The following is a 20407-nucleotide window of genomic DNA, read 5'->3' on the forward strand; positions in this document are numbered from 1 at the left end:
AGTCTTTTAGTTTGTCAATGCTCTTCCTGATTGTGTCGCGTGTAATTGGTATTTCTCTTAATTCATTCTCCTTACCTCCGACAAACATTTGTGTTGGTGATGGGCTGTCATTCAAGCTTTCTAGTGTGAACACTGATGTTAGGTATTCATTGAGAGTGTTTGCCGCCCTTTTATGATACAACTTAAAATTGTTAGTCTCATCTTTTATGGGTCCTACGGAGTCAGTTCTTTGTTTGGGTTTTACTTCGTATATACTTGCCCGAAACGCTATGCGTATTAGTGGCTTTAGGTATTGTATTTTAAATTTTAAAATTTTGCCCCGAGGTGCGAGTTTATTGGGAGTACTTAGCTGTATCATTAGCAAGGTAATTAACTATAGTTTGCTGTCCTCCGTCCTTTAACAAATCCATTGACCCTTCCCCTAACCGGCCTATTTTGTGCAATAGTCGGTTTAGGATGATCCTTTCAAGCATCTTCCAAGTGCATTACATGAGACTGATAGGTCTATAATTGCCAGGGTCATTGGGTTTCGGTATTGGGACCATTATTGCATGTTTCCATTGTGTGGGCAACACTCCACATAGGAATGACTTGTTAAACAGGTGGAGTAGTGGATTGCCAGACACTTCACACAGTGCATTGAGTATGTCGTAGGTGACGCCATCTTCACCAGGTGCTGTACTTTTACCCTTTTCATAGCCCCCTTTACTTCCTTGGCTGTAATTGGTTCCCCATACTCGTCATCACTAGATTGTGCTCTTGTTATCCTAATCCTTCTGTCATTATGTCGGAGGAGCTGTTCCCTGCTTACTTCTGCAGGGAGGGAGGAGGAGGAGGATGCTGCATCACTCCACTTGTGTATTAGTTCTTCAGCCTTACCCTGGGGGTCGTTGTGAGCCGCAGGCCGGGCTCTGCTCCCCTTAGCTACCTTAATTTTTGCCCACACTTGTCTTGCAGACGTTTCTCTTCCAATAGAGCTAGTGAACTCTAGTCATTGTCTTTCCCTTTGTAACTCATCTGCAATGTATGTACCTTTACCTGACTAAAAAATCTAATCTAAATCTATATCTAATCTATATGCTTAGATATATGCAAATGAGAGAGTAATAGAGCGAAACCTTTAAAATACTGAACAATTTGGAGGATATTGATTCATACAATTTCCTCAAAAGGTCAGATGTAACACGAACAAGGAGCAAAGGTTTCAAGCTCAACAAGCCACAGTGTAGGAGTGACAACAAATGCTTTTTAACCCATACGATTATGATCATGGCAATAAGGTTTCTAAAACAGTAGGCATTCTTCCAAAGCCAGACACTGTACTATGTTCCTCGCCCTAACCTAGTCACTCAGTATTATTCACTCATTTATCTATGTCTTGTCTATTTATGTCTTAAAGGTTACAAGACGTACATTAGTCAATACAATTGGTGCTTAAAATGTTAAGGATCTCTTGTGAAACACGGGTATTAATCAAAAAATTTATTATGTAAAATAAATAAAAAAGGCCCAAGGGCCATGAAGTAACAAGAATGCAAGGCCGGCACAAGCTGGCGTAAGTAGAGAAGACGGAAGATTCTTCATATTAAAAGACCCTGCTTCTCCAAGATGGCAGTCACACCCTGCTTGCCCTGGACAATCACCATATGGAGAAGGACTGTTTACTGTGAAGGGAAGTCCACAAATGCAATGCCAGCATGAGTCAGTCTTGAAGGGTAAACGATGATGGCACCCTCACAGTAACACAAAAGCCGAGCAAGCCCAGTGAGGAAGACCTGTTGATGGGAAGGAGGAGAATCATTAGTCACAACAAAATCCACATAGAAACAAAGGAGAGAAAAAAAATAAAGTGGATGTCTTCTTTTTGTATAGACATAATAAATATTGCCATTTGGCTATGTATTTATATGATATATAATAGAATACAGCATAAAACAAAATAAGAGGGGTGATAGGAGAAGAAAAGATTAGTGTTTAGTGAGAATCCACAAGGTCTTCTCTGAATACTCTATTTTCTTCAAGGCTGTGGGTCCCTACAATTGCACCAGAGGTGGTACACACCCCTATTATTATTTAAACAGGTGAGTACACACACGGTGTTAGCAAACTTAGCCTCCAAACACACACACACACATGGCATCAGCAAACTTAGCCTCCAAACACACACACACACATGGTATCAGCAAGCTTAGCCTCCAAACACACACACACATGGTATCAGCAAGCTTAGCCTCCAAATACACACATGGTATCAGCAAGCTTAGCCTCTAAACACACACACACACACACAAACGGTATCAGCAAGCTTAGCCTCCAAACACACACACACACATGGTATCAGCAAGCTTAGCCTCCAAACACACACACACACATGGTATCAGCAAGCTTAGCCTCCAAACACACACACACACACATGGTATCAGCAAGCTTAGCCTCCAAACACACACACACACAAATCGTATCAGCAAGCTTAGCCTCCAAACACACACACACACATGGTATCAGCAAGCTTAGCCTCCAAACACACACACACACACATGGTATCAGCATACTTAGCCTCCAAACACACACACACACATGGTATCAGCAAGCTTAGCCTCCAAACACACACACACACACACATGGTATCAGCAAGCTTAGCTTCCAAACACACACACACACGGTATAAGCAAGCTTAGCCTCCAAACACACACACACAGAAAATGGGGACATTGAAACAGTTGATAAACTTGATTTCAAGAGAGAGAGGTCACTATGGGGAACTTCAAATTTTTTTTAATAAGTAATTAGGCAGACTTGTTGCTAGACAGGGAAGTAAATTAAATGTATGCCAAATTTTGCAAAATATACAATGAAGTCACACAAACATTCATACCAAAACAGAGATGCAGGGCCAGAAAACAGGATTGGTTCAACAGAAATTGAGAGAGGGCCACAGACCAAAAGACACAAAAATGGAATGAAAGACATTGAAAAACTACAAGCAGATGTCAACAAAGTTTTCGATTGGGCAGCAGAAAATAACATGTTTAACAGTGATAAATTTCAGGTATGGCAAAAATGAGGATCTGAAACATAATACAGGGTACAAAACACAATCAAATCTTCCCATAGTAGAAAAACAGCATGTCAAGGATTTGGGAATAATGATGTCCGACGATCTAATGTTTAGGGAGCATAACCAAGCAAATATTGCGTCAGCCAGAAAAATGATCGGATGGATTACGAGAACTTTCAAATCCAGGGATCCCATCACAATGGTTGTACTCTTCAAGTCACTTATGTTGTCCCGTCTCGAGTACTGCTCAGTATTCACTTTCCCCTTCAGAGCACGGTTGCACGGTTGTTCCTGCCGGAACAACCGTGGACATCTTCAGGAGAAAACTGGACTGTTTTCTAAGAGAAGTTCCGGATCAGCCGGGATGTTGTGGGTATGTGGCCCTGCGGGCCGCTCCAAGCAACAGCCTGGTGGACCAAACTCTCACAAGTCGAGCCTGGCCTCGGGCCGGGCTTGGGGAGTAGAAGAGCAGAACCCCATCAAGCAGGTATCAAAATAGAAAGAAGCCAAACCCCCAATCATACCAGCGATACAAAGATGCGAGAAACAACTATACAGCAGTAAGGGAAGAGGCAGAAAGAAATTTTTAAAAAGGGATAATGGATAAATGTAAAACAGAACTGGGCCTATTCTACAAATTCATAAACAACAAATTGCAGGTAAAGGATAATATCCAGAGGTTGAAAATAGGAAACAGATTCACAGAAGCAATGTGTGAAACATTAAACCAAAAGTTCCAAAGTGTGTTTATACAAAATGAAATCTTAAGAGAACCAGACACAATAAGAATTTCTGAGAACATCATAGAGCGTATAGAGGTGTCTAGAGATGAAGTGGAAAATATGCTAAAGTAGCTAAGTAAGAACAAAGCAGTTGGTCCAGATGGAGTATCACCATGGGTTCTGAGAGAATGTGCATCTGAGCTCAGCCTTCCACTTCACCTGATCTTTCAAGCATCCCTGTGTATAGGAGTCATAGCAAACATGTGGAAAAAGGCTAACATAGTTCCAATCTACAAAAGTGGCAACAGGGAAGACCCTACCCCTCTCAGTTATAGACCTGAATCATTGACAAGTGTAACAGTGAAAGGATTGAAAAAAAAAAAAATAATAAAAACTAAATGGGTAGAACACCTGGAGAGAAATTATATAATATCACACAGACAGTATTGTTTTCGATCTGGAAGATCCTGTGTATCGAATTTACTCAGTTTCTATGATTGAGCCACAGAGATTTTAAAGGAAAAAGGTAGTTGGGTTGACTGCATCTATCTAGACATAAAAAAGGCTTTCGACAGAGTTCCACATAAGAGGTTGTTCTGGAAACTAGAAAATTTTGGATGGGTGACAGGTAAGCTTCTAACATGGATGAAAAATTTTCTGACTGATAGAAAAATGAGGGCAGTAATCAGAGGCAATCGGACTGGAGAAGTGTCACAAGTGGAGTACCACAGTACATGCACCAGAAATGTTCATTGTCTACATAAATGATCTACCAGTTGGAATACAGAATTATATAAACATGTTTGCTGATGATGCTAAGATAATGGGATGGATAAGAAATTTAGATGATTGTCATGCCCTGCAAGAAGACCTGGACAAAATAAGTATATGGAGCACCACTTGGCAAATGAAATTTAATGTGAATAAATGCCATGTTATGGAATGTGGAATAGAACATAGATCCCACACAACCTACAAATTATGTGAGAAATCTTTATATAATTCTGATAAAAGAAAGAGGTCTAGGGTTGATTCTAGATAGAAAACTATCACTTGAGGCCCACATAAAGAACGTTGTGTGAGGAGCCTATGCCACGCTTTCTAACTTCAGAATTTTGTTTAAATACATGGATGGCGAAATACTAAAGAAATTGTTCACGAGTTTTGTTCGGCCAAGGCTAGAATATGCAGCGGTTGTGTGGTGCCCATATCTTAAGAAGCACATCAACAAACTGGAAAAGGTGCAAAGACATGCTACTAAGTGGCTCCCAGAACTAAAGGGCAAGAGCTATGTGGAGAGGTCACAGGCATTATATATGCCAAAACTAGAAGACAACAAAAAGAGGTGATAAAATCACTATGTACAAAATAGTAACAGGAATTGATAAAATCGATAGGGAAGATTTCCCGAGACCTGGAACTTCAAGAACAAAAGGTCATAGATTTAAACTAACTAAACAAAGATGCCAAAGAAATATAAAAAAATTTCCTTTCCCATACAGAGTGGTACACGGTTGGAACAAGTTAAGTGAGAAGGTGGTGGCGGCCAAGACCGTCAGTAGTTTCAAAGCATTATGTGACAAAGAGTGCTGGGTAGACGGGACACCACGAGCGTAGCTCTAATCCTGTAACTACACTTAGGTAACTACATTTGGTGTCAGCAAGCTTACCGTCGAAACACACACAAACAGCCTGCCTATTATTCAAGGCCTTCTCTGAGTACTCTCTATTTTCTTCTCTGAGGCTTTGGGTCCCTAATCTTGCACCAGAGGTGGTACAACTTTTATGTTTTTATCTACTGCACTGAGCACCTGATTTTGGCAAAGACTTCTTAGTGCAATTGTCAAGGACATAGTTCTGGTAATTTTTTGTTTATAAATATTCAGGTATAGTTAATGTCAAAATGTTTCAAAACTCAACAATTTATATTTCAAAACAAAAAAAGTAATGAAAACATTACAAAACATTAAAATATAGCCTAATTAATTAATTAATAAAATAGCACAACTCTCAGAATGTCTAAAGGTGCTTTGAGCAATGAAGTAGTTAATTTTATATATATAATATTATATATATAATATATATTTACCTGTGACTACTGCTTAGCAAAAATTTGATCTCTGTGAAAATTGGTCTCGTCATTGCTAGGAGATATTTTAAGACCATGATTTGCTGTGGATGGCACTGTAGTCTTCAAGTCATCAATCTAAAAATAGAGGTAATCTTTTAAAATGTAAATTTTGTATAAAAAAAATGCAAAAATAAATTGCAAGAATAATATGAAGTTATTATACAATTTTTTTTTAATTATTTAAATATTTGTGAGACATTATTAAGAAATGTATGAAGTACAGATTCTCTAAGTCCTGATATGTATCTGCTTATGTTCCACCACATTACATTCAGGGCTGAAGAGAAAACACAGCCAGTAAGGTAATGATCACTTAGGATGGACTGGGATGCTACATGTAGGTGGGGGCTAAGCTGCGTGAGGCTATGATGCCCAGCCTGCCTTGTCTAGGCTGGGCTGGGCTGGGCTAGGCAACACTAGGAAGGAGTCAACAAATCTCTGGAGTGCCTTACTTTTCCTGATATCCTTAAAAAAGCAAGAATGATGCCATTTTATAAAGGAGGCGAGACAGCAGACATAAACAATTAAAGAAAAATATCAAATCTACTTATACTTTCAAAAATATTTGATTTTTTTTTTTTTACAAACATCTCTTCCTACTTTGTAAAATTCAACATGAATACAAACACACACACACATCCCTAGGAAGCAGCCCATAGCAGCTGTCTAACTCCCAGGTACTTATTTACTGTTAGGTGAACCAGATATAGAGAATAACCACAAAATCTTGCAAAGCCACTAGTACACGCAGCATTTCAGGCAGGATATATAATATTAATATTATATCTATATATATATATGCGAACAAGCCTGAATGGTCCCCAGGACAATATGCAACTGAAAACTCACACCCCAGAAGTGACTCGAACCCATACTCCCAGGAGCCACGCAACTGGTATGTACAAGACGCCTTAATCCACTTGACCATCACGACCGGACATAATGAGGTGATAGCCGAGGCTATTTGAACCACCCCACCGCCGGCACTCGGATAGTAATCTTGGGCATAGCATTTTACCAAATCACCTCATTCTTTGGGGCACACGTGAGGAACACAAATGCGAACACAAATTGTTCGCATTTGTGTTCCTCACGTGTGCCCCAAAGAATGAGGTGATTTGGTAAAATGCTATGCCCAAGATTACTATCCGAGTGCCGGCGGTGGGGTGGTTCAAATAGCCTCGGCTATCACCTCATTATGTCCGGTCGTGATGGTCAAGTGGATTAAGGCGTCTTGTACATACCAGTTGCGTGGCTCCTGGGAGTATGGGTTCGAGTCACTTCTGGGGAGTGAGTTTTCAGTTTATATATATATATATATATATATATATATATATATATATATATATATATATATATATATATATATTTAAACTGAAAACTCACACCCCAGAAGTGACTCGAACCCATATGCTATGCCCAAGATTACCATCCGAGTGCCAGCGGGGAAGTGGGTCAAATAGCCTCGGCTATCACTTCCTTATGTCTGGTCGTGATGGTCAAGCGGATTAAGGCGTCCCTGTACATACCAGTTGCGTTGCTCCAGGCAGTATTGGGTTCGAGTCACTTCTGGGGTGTGAGTTTTCAGTTGCATATTGTCCTGGGGACCATTCAGGCGTGTTCGCATTTGTGTTCCTCACGTGTTGCCCCAAAAATGAGGTGATTTGATAAAATGCTATGCCCAAGATTACCATCCGAGTGCCAGCGGGGAAGTGGGTCAAATAGCCTCGGCTATCACTTCCTTATGTCTGGTCGTGATGGTGAAGCGGATTAAGGCGTCCCTGTACATACCAGTTGCGTTGCTCCTGGCAGTATGGGTTCGAGTCACTTCTGGGGTGTGAGTTTTCAGTTGCATATTGTCCTGGGGACCATTCAGGCTTGTTCGCATATATATATATATATATATATATATATATATATATATATATATATATATATATATATATATATATATATATATATATATATATATATATATAGATATATATATATATATATATATATATATATATATATATGTCGTACCTAGTAGCCAGAACGCACTTTTCAGCCTACTATGCAAGGCCCGATTTGCCTAATAAGGCAAGTTTTCATGAATTAATTGTTTTTCGACTACCTAACCTACCTAACCTAACCTAACATAACTTTTTCGGGTACCTAACCTAACCTAGCCTATAAAGATAGGTTAGGTTAGGTTAGGTAGGGTTGGTTAGGTTCGGTCATATATCTACGTTAATTTTAACTCCAATAAAAAAAATTGACCTCATACATAATGAAATGGGTAGCTTTATCATTTCATAAGAAAAAAATTACAGAAAATATATTAATTCAGAAGAACTTGGCTTATTAGGCAAATCGGGCCTTGCATAGTAGGCTGAGAAGTGCGTTCTGGCTACTAGGTACGACATATGTCGTACCTATATGTACTATATATATATATATATATATATATATATATATATATATATATATATATATATATATATATATATATATATATATATATATATATGAATACATACATACGGGACAAAGAGCCAGAGCTCAACCACCGCAAGCACAACTAGGTGAGTACACACACACACACACATTATATATATATATATATATATATATATATATATATATATATATATATATATATATATATATATATATATATATATATATATATATATATATATGAGTGTCAGACGATGGAGGAATGATTTTTTTTTTAATTTAATTTATATAAAAAATTATTCCTTCTGAAGATGTTTTAATATATGAAAGTACTTAAGGAAATTCCTGTTTCTATTCTTCCTCCGTGGTCTGACACTGTCACATTTTTCATCAAGTGTTAATTTTTGTGATTTACACACACGTGGCATGTTTACACACACATTATTTTTATTAATATATATATGTCGTACCTAATAGCCAGAACGCACTTCTCTGCCTACTATGCAAGGCCCAATTTGCCTAATAAGCCAAGTTTTCATGAATTAATGTTTTTTCGACGACCTAACCTACCTAACCTAACCTAACCTACCTTTTTCGGTTACCTAACCCAACCTAACCTATAAAGATAGGTAAGGTTAGGTTAGGTAGGGTTGGTTAGGTTCGGTCATATATCTACGTTAATTTTAACTACAATAAAATAAAATTGACCTCATACATAATGAAATTGGTAGCATTATCATTTCATAAGAAAAAAATTAGAGAAAATATATTAATTCAGGAAAACTTGGCTTATTAGGCAAATCGGGCCTTGCATAGTAGGCTGAGAAGTGCGTTCTGGCTACTAGGTACGACATATATATATATATATATATATATATATATATATATATATATATATATATATATATATATATATATATGTCGTACCTAGTAGCCAGAACGCACTTCTCAGGCTACTATGCAAGGCCCGATTTGCCTAATAAGCCAAGTTTTCATGAATTAATATATTTTCTCAAATTTTTTTCTTACGAAATGATAAAGGTACCCATTTCATTATGTATGAGGTCAATTTTTTTTTATTAGAGTTAAAATTAACGTAGATATATGACCGAACCTATCCAACCCCACCTAACCTACCCTAACCTATCTTTATAGGTTAGGTTAGGTTAGGTAGCCGAAAAAGTTAGGTTAGGTTAGGTTAGGTAGGTTAGGTAGTCGAAAAACAATTAATTCATGGAAACTTGGCTTATTACGCAAATAGGGCCTTGCATAGTTGGCTGAGAAGTGCGTTCTGGCTACTAGGTACGACATATATATATGGAACCCTCAGCCCTATAAGCGGAGGGTTCCTACAAACTCAACCAGAGGCGGTACCCTCTATATATTAATAAAAAGGCAAGGCTATGCTAAATCTAGGCAGGGATTGGCTTGGCTAAGCTGGTCAGGGCTTGGCTAGGGTAGGAAGGACTGGTCATGTTTAAAAGCAAGGCAGGGTTAGGCTCGGCAAGACTAGGTAAGGGTATATTGGGATAGGCTTGGCTACGGTAGGCTAGGAAGAGGTAAACTAGGATAAGCAAGGCTGTGCAAGCACTATGCACAGCTAGAATGAACTATGCTAAGATGGTTTAAGCTGGGCTAGGTTAGGATAAGCTGAGTCATGCAGGGCCCCGATTGACCAGTGGAGTCTAATGGTCTAACCTTCTAGCTAGTTTGCTGACCTAAGAGTGTAAATGCCAAGCCCCTAACCTGCTGCAATATTATTATAAAAGAAATATTACTTATTATAATCGTAAATACTAAATACCTGTTGTGTTGATTTAGGGGCGACGACGATCGTGGGATCGGATGCGAGCCACAGGTGGCCTACACCATGCTTTCTAAGGCGTCCCTCTCATAACAAAAACAAATCCGTGCATTCATACACAAACAGAGATCTCGTGGTTATGCGAATACTTGCAATTCTTTTACTTAAAATAATAACAATTAGATTAATAATAATTAACATAATTTTTACTCAAGATTCATAAAAATCATTAATACTATTTTAAAAGAAGATTTATAAGACATCTAAAAACAGATATACAGACTTTGTGTGATATTTATTTAAACATTATACATTAATAGAATGTTGTAACTATTATTTTTAAATATTAGGTAGTTTCCAGCTACGTATATCGCATATAAACGTTGCAAAAAGATTTTAGACTGAATTAACACATTACACATTTATGGAGTAATTAACAACAAAACAATCTTTATTTTCATTGCAGAACATATATCAGAGCATACTAGTGACTCATACATTTAAAATAGTGTGATTTTTAAACAATTCGGTTGTAAACCCGCAGAACCGCCTACCCGCCAAAGACGTAACATAAGAAATGGTATATAATTCATTATTTTAAATTACATATATAATCATTAATAATATTCGGCAGCTATCGAGGTTCTCCATAGGTAAATTCCTGTACTCTAACAAGATGCTACTTGCTGATTAGCTGTTTAAATTCTTGGAAAATTGTAATGACCAGCGACATAAAATATAACAATGAAATAATAGCAGGTAACTGTAGGTGAACGAAAAATTAAATTCCAAATTGATTAGATGTTTTTCTATATATAAAGATCGACCTGAAGGAATTTTATGAATTATGGACTAATTAAACAAAAAATAGGTAATTTTACTTGAAGAACAGATACCAGAGAATAGTTAGTGAGTACATTTATATTGTATAATGGGAGAAAGCCCCTGGTAGCCGCGAATTAAAATAACCACCTACATTAATTGATAACTAGGAAATAGTATCTGGAAACTTTATCTGAACGAAAACACAATACCAATTTGTTTAGATGTTTTTCTCAATATAAAGATCAACAGTAAGTAATCTTATTCATTATGGACAAATTAACAAAAAAAAAAACGATAATTTTCATTGGGGACCATATATTAGAGCATACTTAGTCACTTATATATTAAAAGTATTGTGTATTTTGAACCATTTGGGTTGTAAACAAACAGAACGGCCTACCCAAAAAGTCGTAACATAAAATGTTGCATATGTTTGCTAATTTATTATTTGATAAATGATTATTATTAATTTACGACAACTATAGAGGTTTCCCATTAGTTAAATTACTGTAGTCTGACTAAATGCTACTACAAAACCTATATAAATCCTGGGAAAGTCACAATGACCAGCGACATTAAAGCATAGAGGGTTAAATAGTAACAGGCAACTGTCGGCGAACGAAAAATTCATTTCCAAATTTATTAGATGTTTTCCTAAATATAAAGATCGATAGGCTGGAATTTTCTGGATTATGGCCTAATTAAGGCAAAAATATATATATTTTTATTTGAAGAACAAATATCAGAGCATAGTCAGTGAGTTATAGAATAATAAGAGTGTGGTATTTCATTGTATAACAAGAGATAGTCCATGGAAGCGATAATAGACGTAGTTTTACACAAAATAACGTCCAAAAACAGCCGTAGAGTCAAACGGCAAATGTTGACGTTCTTTTTAAGAGGACAGGTTGGCCAGACACAGGATACAGAATAAGAGATGAAGTACTTAATGAAACGAACAGAGAGAAAGATCTAAAAGTTGATATCACACCAAACCTGTCTCCTGAAGCCCACATAAAGAGAATAACGTCTGCGGCATATGCGAGGCTGGCTAACATCAGAACGGCGTTCAGGAACCTGTGTAAGGAATCATTCAGAATCTTGTACACCACATATGTAAGACCAATCCTGGAGTATGCGGCCCCAGCATGGAGCTCGTACCTTGTCAAGCACAAGACGAAGCTGGAAAAAGTTCAAAGGTATGCCATTAGACTAGTCCCAGAACTAAGTGGCATGAGTTACGAGGAAAGGCTGCAGGAAATGCACCTTACGACACTGGAAGACAGAAGAGTAAAAGAAAACATGATCACAACCTACAAAACCCTCAGAGGAATCGACCGGCTAAACAAGGATAAACTATTCAACATTGGTGGTACCCGAACAAAGGGACACAGATGGAAACTGAGTACCCAAATGAGCCACAGGGACGTTAGAAAGAACTTTGTCAGTGTCAGAGTAGTTAACGGATGGAATGCATTAGGCAGTGATGTGGTGGAGGCTGACTCCATACACAGTTTCAAATGCAGATATGATAGAGCCCAGTAGGCTCAGGAACCTGTACGCCAGTTAATTGACAGTTGAGAGGCGGGACCAAAGAGCCAACGCTCAACCCCCGCAAGCACAAATAGGTGAGTACAAATAGGTGAGTAAACACACACACACACATGAGACTGCTATACAAACTTGAGAGGCAGGCAGGAGTAAGCGGAAAGGCCCTAGCATGAGTGAGGAACTACCTAACAGGAAGTAGCCAGAGGGTAATGGTAAGGGGCGAGAAGTCGGACTGGCAAACAGTAACGAGTGAAGTACCTCAAGGATCGTTGCTGGGACCAATCCTCTTTCTAATTTACGTAAATGATATGTTTACAGGAGTGGAATCATACAAGTCAATGTTTACGGATGACGCAAAATTAATGAGTAGAGTTGTGACAGATGAGGATTGTAGGATCCTCCAAGAGGACTGAAACAGGTTGCAGAGATGGTCAGGGAAATGGCTACTGGAGTTCAACACCAGTAAATGTAAAGTTATGGAAATGGGATTAGGTGATAGGCGACTAATGGGATAGTACACAATGAAGGGGAACTGCCTACCTGTAACGATTCGAGAAAGAGATCTGGGAGTGGATGTGACACCTAATCTAACTCCTGAGGCACATATAAATAGGATAACGACAGCAGCGTACTCAACCCTGGCGAAAATTAGAACTTCATTCAGAAACCTTAGTGAGAAGGCTTTTAGGGCGCTTTACACTGCTTTTTACGCTTTACGCCATCATGGAGCCCCCACCTGAAGAAACACTTTAGGAAACTGGAGAAGGTTCAGAGGTTTGTGACGAGGCTTGTCCCAGAGTTACGAGGGATGGGATATGAAGAGCGTCTCAAGGAACTGAACCTTACGACACTAGAGAAAAGAAGGGAGAGAGGAGATATGATAGGGACATATAAAATACTCAGGGGAAATGACAAAATGGAAACAGATGAAATGTTCACACGTAATAATAACAGAACGAGGGGACATGGGTGGAAACTGGAAACTCAGATGAATCACAGAGATGTTAGGAAGCTTTTTTTTAGCGTTAGAGTAGTGGAAAAATGGAATGCACTTGGGGAACAGGTTGTAGAAGAAAACTCTATTCATACTTTTAAAGTTTGGTATGATAGGGAAAAGGGGACAGGAGTCATTGCTGTAAACAACCGATGGCTGGAAAGGCGGGATCCAAGAGTCAATGCTCGATCCTGCAAGCACAAATAGGTGAGTACAAATAGGTGAGTACACATACACACACACACACACACCGGTCGACGAGGCAGTATAGACAACAACCTCATTCACAATTTCGGAAGTAGACATATTTCTCGAAGGTTGTCGTGAAGATATAGAGGGGGGGGGGAGACAATAGAGACCTCGCCTGTCGCTAGGAGACATCTAGACAACCTGTACCTGGCTCTCACTCACCTGGCTCTCTGTCGTGCCATTATATGTGGTGTTTGTGTTGGACAATTCATCCATTTATTTATCATCATCTTGGCCTTCCCCCATGGCTGAGGGTGGCCAAGACCACGCCCATTGTCCAGACTGCAGGCCAGAGATCTACCCATAGGTGGGATTATACCCATGTGACGACTCCCACTCTGCCATCCTTTAATGTCTAGTTCCCCCCCCCCCCTTCCTCTTCCTCCTAATTCTTATGGCCTTCATTCCCCTCTCTGTTCTTCCTTTTCAATTCTCTACCTCCTTTCCCTTTCTGCCAGCTCCCTATACTTTTCTTTTTTCCTATTCCTTTTCGGCAGCCATTTTCAACGCCTCTCACTGTCCCCAATCTTGTCCCTCCCTCCCCCTCCCCCCCCCCTCTTCCCTCCCTCCACACTGCACTGGTTGTGTTCCCAAACTCAGTTAATTACATGTCATCAACAAACACACAAACTTCCACTGTAATTTAATATGGAAAGCATTGCCGGTAATTTCGTCCTTTCAGATTCAAATAATTACCCCCCCCCCCCACACACGCGAGTCAGTCATCAAAACAAACAATTAACAAACCCAGGCTCCGGAAATATGGAGGAGACACAGCTAAATTAGTAATCTGAAGCATTTAATTTTTGTCTTTCAAATAATCGAGTAATTAACGTTTACTGTAAAAACACCTGAGTATCTCACGTGCGCAGTGTAGCAGGTACAGTGCTCCTGTGCGCACGGCTTTTGTACGTGCTGTCACGTGCGCACGGCAGGGAGGGCTCATTGTTCACGTGTTGGCTAGAGATACAAATCATCACATCATTAGATCATTACAGGTACAGATCCCCAGGAGACAAGGGCAACACAAGTACAGATCGAATACTGCGGTCACACCTGAGAACGCATACGAAACACAGGTGCCTAATGACAACCCTGTCCCCTGACACACGGTCACAACACCAAACATACAAGCCCATTCAAAGCAACCTAACCCCCCCCCACACACACACAAACACATACACTTGGACCTCCCAAGCACATTCGACCATTCAGACGCGTCCCACACACTCACTCTCAGACCCCCTTCCTTTCCCCTTACACACAACAGCATAAATCATCCCCTTCCAACCATCTCCAACCCCTCGTTCAGATCTCTTCCACATGCATTCAAACCTCTCCTCCATCCTTCAAGCTCAAATTCTCCTACTCTTTCCTTGCCCTCTAACTGATCCTATCCCCCTTTAACCTCACCCTTAAGTTCCCCCATACAGTCGTAAAGTACACCCAGTTCCCATTTTCTCAACTCGTCTCCGAATCCCTTGACTTCAGCGCCCTTACCATATACCACCTGCATCAACATGTTCTTCCCGAAGGAGATGGAGGGTGAAGTAAATTGGAAAACAAAGATGAGTGCTTTAATGACATGTGTTATGGTGTGCCGGTCAAGGACCCCCCACATAAATATATGTTTTTTGTATATATAAGAGTTCTTACAGTCTTGTACAGCCACTAGTACGCGTAGTGTTTCGGGCAAGTCCTTAATCTTATGTTCCCTGGAATACGACGCCCGAGAAGAATCGTTTTACAGCCAAGTACCCATTTTATTGTTGAGTTAAACAGACGCAATAGTTAAGGATTTGCGCCCAGTAAATCCTCCCCGGCAAGAATATGAACCCAGGACAAAGCGCTCGCGGAACGCCAGTCGAGCGTCTTACCACTACGCCACGGAGACTGCATGTTATGATGAGATCCCCGTCAGTGCCCCCATTTCACTGTTAAGAGACACGGACGAGAACCTCATATTAATGTAATGAGGGAGTAACCTTCAGCATCACTGGAAAACATAGCCTGGCCAATATCAATCAATTGTTCTAGGGGGAGTGAAAGGCTAGCAAAAATATTCCAGTTTACTGAGCATTAATATAAATCCACATAACATTAATAAATGAAACATTCTACTAAACTCACACACTATTACTTTATCCAGCTTCTCATCAGCTGGACATGATCACCAAACAGGTCTGGAAGCTGCACCAATCAGCACCAGCTGACACCAGGCTCTATCCTGGCACAGTGGAACACTAGCGCCTATATGATGCTAATACCAATACCGGGTGGTGGGGTTTCAACCGGTACCACATCAGGTATGAGGAAACAATATCATATACAGCATGTTGTTGTTTTAGATTTAGCTACTCAGAACGAAGTGTCCATGTAGCACGGGCTATGGTGAACCCGTAATTGAATTCGGTTATTCGCGATAACCTTGTTACTGTGATATTTGGGTTAAAGTTTTAAATGGAGGTGAGGATTCCTCCTTTTCCCCTGTTTCTTTTTCGCTTCTGTTTTAGTGCCCTGGTTTTAGTCTTGTTTTAATAATATTATCTTGGTGGCAGATGTAGATGCAGAATGCTCACTAGTGAGTCCCATTCCTCAACGGCTTTTCTAATCATTGTAGTCGCGGTGGAATGTGCATCTAATGCAGCTGCTGTCGCTGGATTAATGTTGAGTTTGATGCGCAGGGCTTCAGTAGCTTCACATTCCAGTAAGTAGTGCAATAGTGGCGCCTCTGCTTCTGTTCCACAGATATGACACTCTTTAACTATTGGGTTCATTACTTCCCAGGAGCACTTGTAACCAAGTCTGAGTCTGTGTATGGCTTCTGCAATGTCTCTGACATACAGCACAATGGCATTACTTAAGTTCCTCACAATATCACCTCACTAAGACATAAAAACACCTACCACCTGGTATACATGATGCACAACAGTAGAAATGATCCATGGTATACATACTGTTACATGACAAGTAATGTAGCAGTCACAATACACAAATAAGGTCACAAATCTCGGACCGTAACGCCACAGATGCGCTCGCCTGGGATGGTCCAGGAGAAGTGCCGCCTTCAGCCAAGCTGGCCGGGGCGCGACACTGTACCCACCTCCATCAGTCAACTGACTCTACTCTTTCAAATCTCTCAAGCTCATTTACAGACATAACTCAATCGTGAAGTTCTAATTTACTATACAACTAAATAAAGATTATAATACACAACCTTACATACTAATACATATGAAGAATTAAGTACATTAAAGAATTTATCATGATATAAAAATATGTACACAAGGAATTAATATGTACAACAATATAAAAGTATGTGTAAGGAAGGATTCAAGACGTCGGCCAACCGTTAATACATATGTATCCAAGAACACAAAATAAAGTATATATATACAAAATGTGTATCAAAAGCTAGTCTAGGTGGTATACATTTCACAGTGCTATAATCTCAGTAAATGTCATGACAAGAGAACAATGCAAGGAACAACACAGAAATGGAATTTACATAGTATACATAGAGTAATACTTCTGAAAACTAAATGAATACATTCTCCATCATGGTCTACATAATGTTACCTATACAACATTTATGTAGCATTACATACAATAAGCATACAGGGATGTTTTTCAAGCTAACATGACATTAGGCTACTGCTATACACTAGACTTCTAATATATATCCACATTCACATGACAACAACTTTGATACCGAATTATAATATAGTAGGTTATGTATGACATACATTGCCAGTACACAAATTAAGAATAATATACTATCACAGAGGAGTAGATAATAATTACAATATTCGTGATACTTGGCTAATCAGCCAAGATATCACTATATAGTTTGAGCACAATCATACACAAGCCTCAGTATGATCATACTGGTGGATGCGTGGTCATAACAGCATGTAATCCAGTATCTAAAATTACAAAGAAAATAAACTCGAGTAAGGGATAATAAATAAAATGTGGATGGAATTGCACTCACAGAAACTAAACTGTCAGGAGTCATAAATAATGTAATATTCCCTCACAAGGGTGAGGGAATGTGGTAATAAATGAGAGGGAATAAAGAGAGGAAAGGGAGAGTAATAATGTTGATAAGGAAGGACTGGATATTTAAGAATGTTCTGGAACCTATTCACTTATTCAATTAAGGGATGAGACACGAGACGCAAGAGCTGTAACTCAACCCCCACAAGTACAGGTAGGCAATTACAAGTAGGTGAGAACACACACACACACACACACACACACACACACACACAAGAGGCTAGTGCGAAAGTTGGAGATGCAGGCTGGAGTGAAAGGGAAGGTACTCCGGTGGATAGAGGAGTACCTAAGCAACAGGAGACAACGAGTCTGTGTGAGGGGTGAGGTCTCAGATTGGCGAGACGTTACAAGTGGAGTCCCGCAGGGGTCAGTCCTTGGACCTATACTGTTTCTGGTATATGTAAATGATCTCCCAGAGGGTATAGATTCGTTCCTCTCAATGTTTGCCGATGATGCAAAAATTATGAGGAGAATTGAAACAGAGGATGATAGTAGGAGGCTACAAGATGACCTAGATAGACTGAGTGAATGGTCCAACAAATGGCTGTTGAAGTTCAACCCGAGTAAATGCAAAGTAATGAAACTAGGCAGTGGAAACAGGAGGCCAGACACAGGATACAGAATAGGAGATGAAGTACTTAATGAAACAGACAGAGAGAAAGATCTAGGAGTTGATATCACACCAAACCTGTCTCCTGAAGCCCACATAAAGAGAATAACGTCTGCGGCATATGCGAGGCTGGCTAACATCAGAACGGCGTTCAGGAACCTGTGAAAGGAATCATTCAGAATCTTTTACACCACATATGTAAGACCAATCCTGGAGTATGCGGCCCCAGCATGGAGCCCGTACCTTGCCAAGCACAAGACGAAGCTGGAAAAAGTCCGAAGGTATGCTACTAGACTAGTCCCAGAACTAAGAGGCATGAGTTATGAGGAAAGGCTGCGGGAAATGCACCTTACGACACTGGAAGACAGAAGAGTAAGGGGGGACATGATCACAACCTACAAAATCCTCAGGGGAATCGACCGGGTAAACAAGGATGAACTATTCAACACTGGAGGGACGCAAACTAGGGGACACAGGTGGAAACTGAGTACCCAAATCAGCCACAGAGACGTTAGAAAGAACTTTTTCAGTGTCAGAGTAGTTAGTAAATGGAATGCACTAGGAAGTGATGTGGTGGAGGCTGACTCCATACACAGTTTCAAATGTAGATATGATAGAGCCCAGTAGGCTCAGGAATCTGTACACCAGTTGATTGACGGTTGAGAGGCGGGACCAAAGAGCCAGAGCTCAGCCCCCGCAAGCACAATTAGGTGAGTACAATTAGGTAAGTACACACACACACACACAGTGCAGGGAGAGAGGAGCAAACCAGGAACTCACAGTCCCCAACACAACAGTCCCAGAGACAAAAGTGGAACCCAAAACCAGCATCCCAGCAACACCAGAGGGGAGGGCAACACCACCACCCCCCTCTGCATAGAAACCCTCCCTTCCCCTCACTCTACCTGCCCCCACCCAAAACCCCATTCTGACCCTGACACCCCTTCCCCATTCCCATCATGTCCCCCCTCACACCTTTCGCCCCCTGTCCCCCCCTCCCCCTTCATCCCATACCCTCCCTATCCCTCCTTCCTTCCCCCCTCACCCCGCATCCTCCATGTCCCCCCTACCTCCTTAACCCACACCCCACCTGTCCCCCCTTCCCTTAAACCCCCACCCCCCACCCCAAAATCCTCTGAGACCCTGCAAACCACCTCACAGATCTTTTCACCCACAGAACAGCTTCCCACACCAGCAGAAGGCTCGCCAAGAAAGGGACATGGAAATGAACAGAAGAAAGTGAGCTTGAAGGAGATGTACACTAACATAGATGAGATTACAAATAAAACAAGTGAACTTGGAGAATGGGCACTAGAAGAAAGCCCAGACATAATAGCACTCACAGAAACAAAGCTAACGAAAATCATAACAAATGCAGTGTTTCCACAGGACTACTATGTAGTGAGGAAAGAGAGAGAAGGGAGAGGAGGAGGTGGTGTAGCTCCGCTACTTAGAGAAGGTTGGAGTTTCGAAGAGATGGTAATTCAGAACTGTGAAGGTTTCAGTGACTACATATCAGGCACCATAGCAACTGGAGAACAGAAAATTATAATAGTAGTCATATATAACCCCCCACCGAATGACAGAAGACCCCAGACAGGAATATGATAGAAACAACTTGGCCACCATCAATATAATAGAGAGAGCAGCTTCTGTGGCTAGCAGGAACGGATCCAGGCTACTAATCATGGAAGACTTCAACCATGGGAAGATAGATTGGGAGAACAGAGACCCACATGGAGGCCCAGACACATGGAGAGCTAAGCTGCTGGATGTGGCAACAAGAAACTTTCTAAGTCAACACGTCAAGGGATGAGAGGAGGGGATGAACCAGCCTTGCCTGTTCTGATATTTACCCTAAATGAGTCGGATATAAGGAAAGTTAAGTTGGAAGCCCCATTGGGAATGAGTGATCATAGTGTATTGAGCTTTGAGTACCTGGTTGAGCTGGGAATTATCACC

The 20407-nt window shown here is 40.3% G+C and overlaps 1 protein-coding gene and 1 long non-coding RNA gene across 2 annotated transcripts in view; one reads left to right on the forward strand and one right to left on the reverse strand.

The window, feature by feature from the left end:
• The window catches only part of LOC123749362 (protein O-mannosyl-transferase TMTC1-like), a 589924-nt gene that overhangs the window by 120235 nt on the left and 449282 nt on the right, over positions 1-20407 (forward strand).
• LOC138372031 (uncharacterized) lies at positions 1468-10257 on the reverse strand. The gene is made up of 3 exons (XR_011230641.1): positions 10158-10257; positions 5870-5986; positions 1468-1775 (listed from the first exon to the last, which is right to left on the reverse strand). It is a non-coding gene; the product is annotated as an uncharacterized lncRNA (long non-coding RNA).

This window comes from Procambarus clarkii, chromosome 4, assembly GCF_040958095.1.
Source record: "Procambarus clarkii isolate CNS0578487 chromosome 4, FALCON_Pclarkii_2.0, whole genome shotgun sequence".
NCBI lineage: Eukaryota > Metazoa > Arthropoda > Malacostraca > Decapoda > Cambaridae > Procambarus > Procambarus clarkii.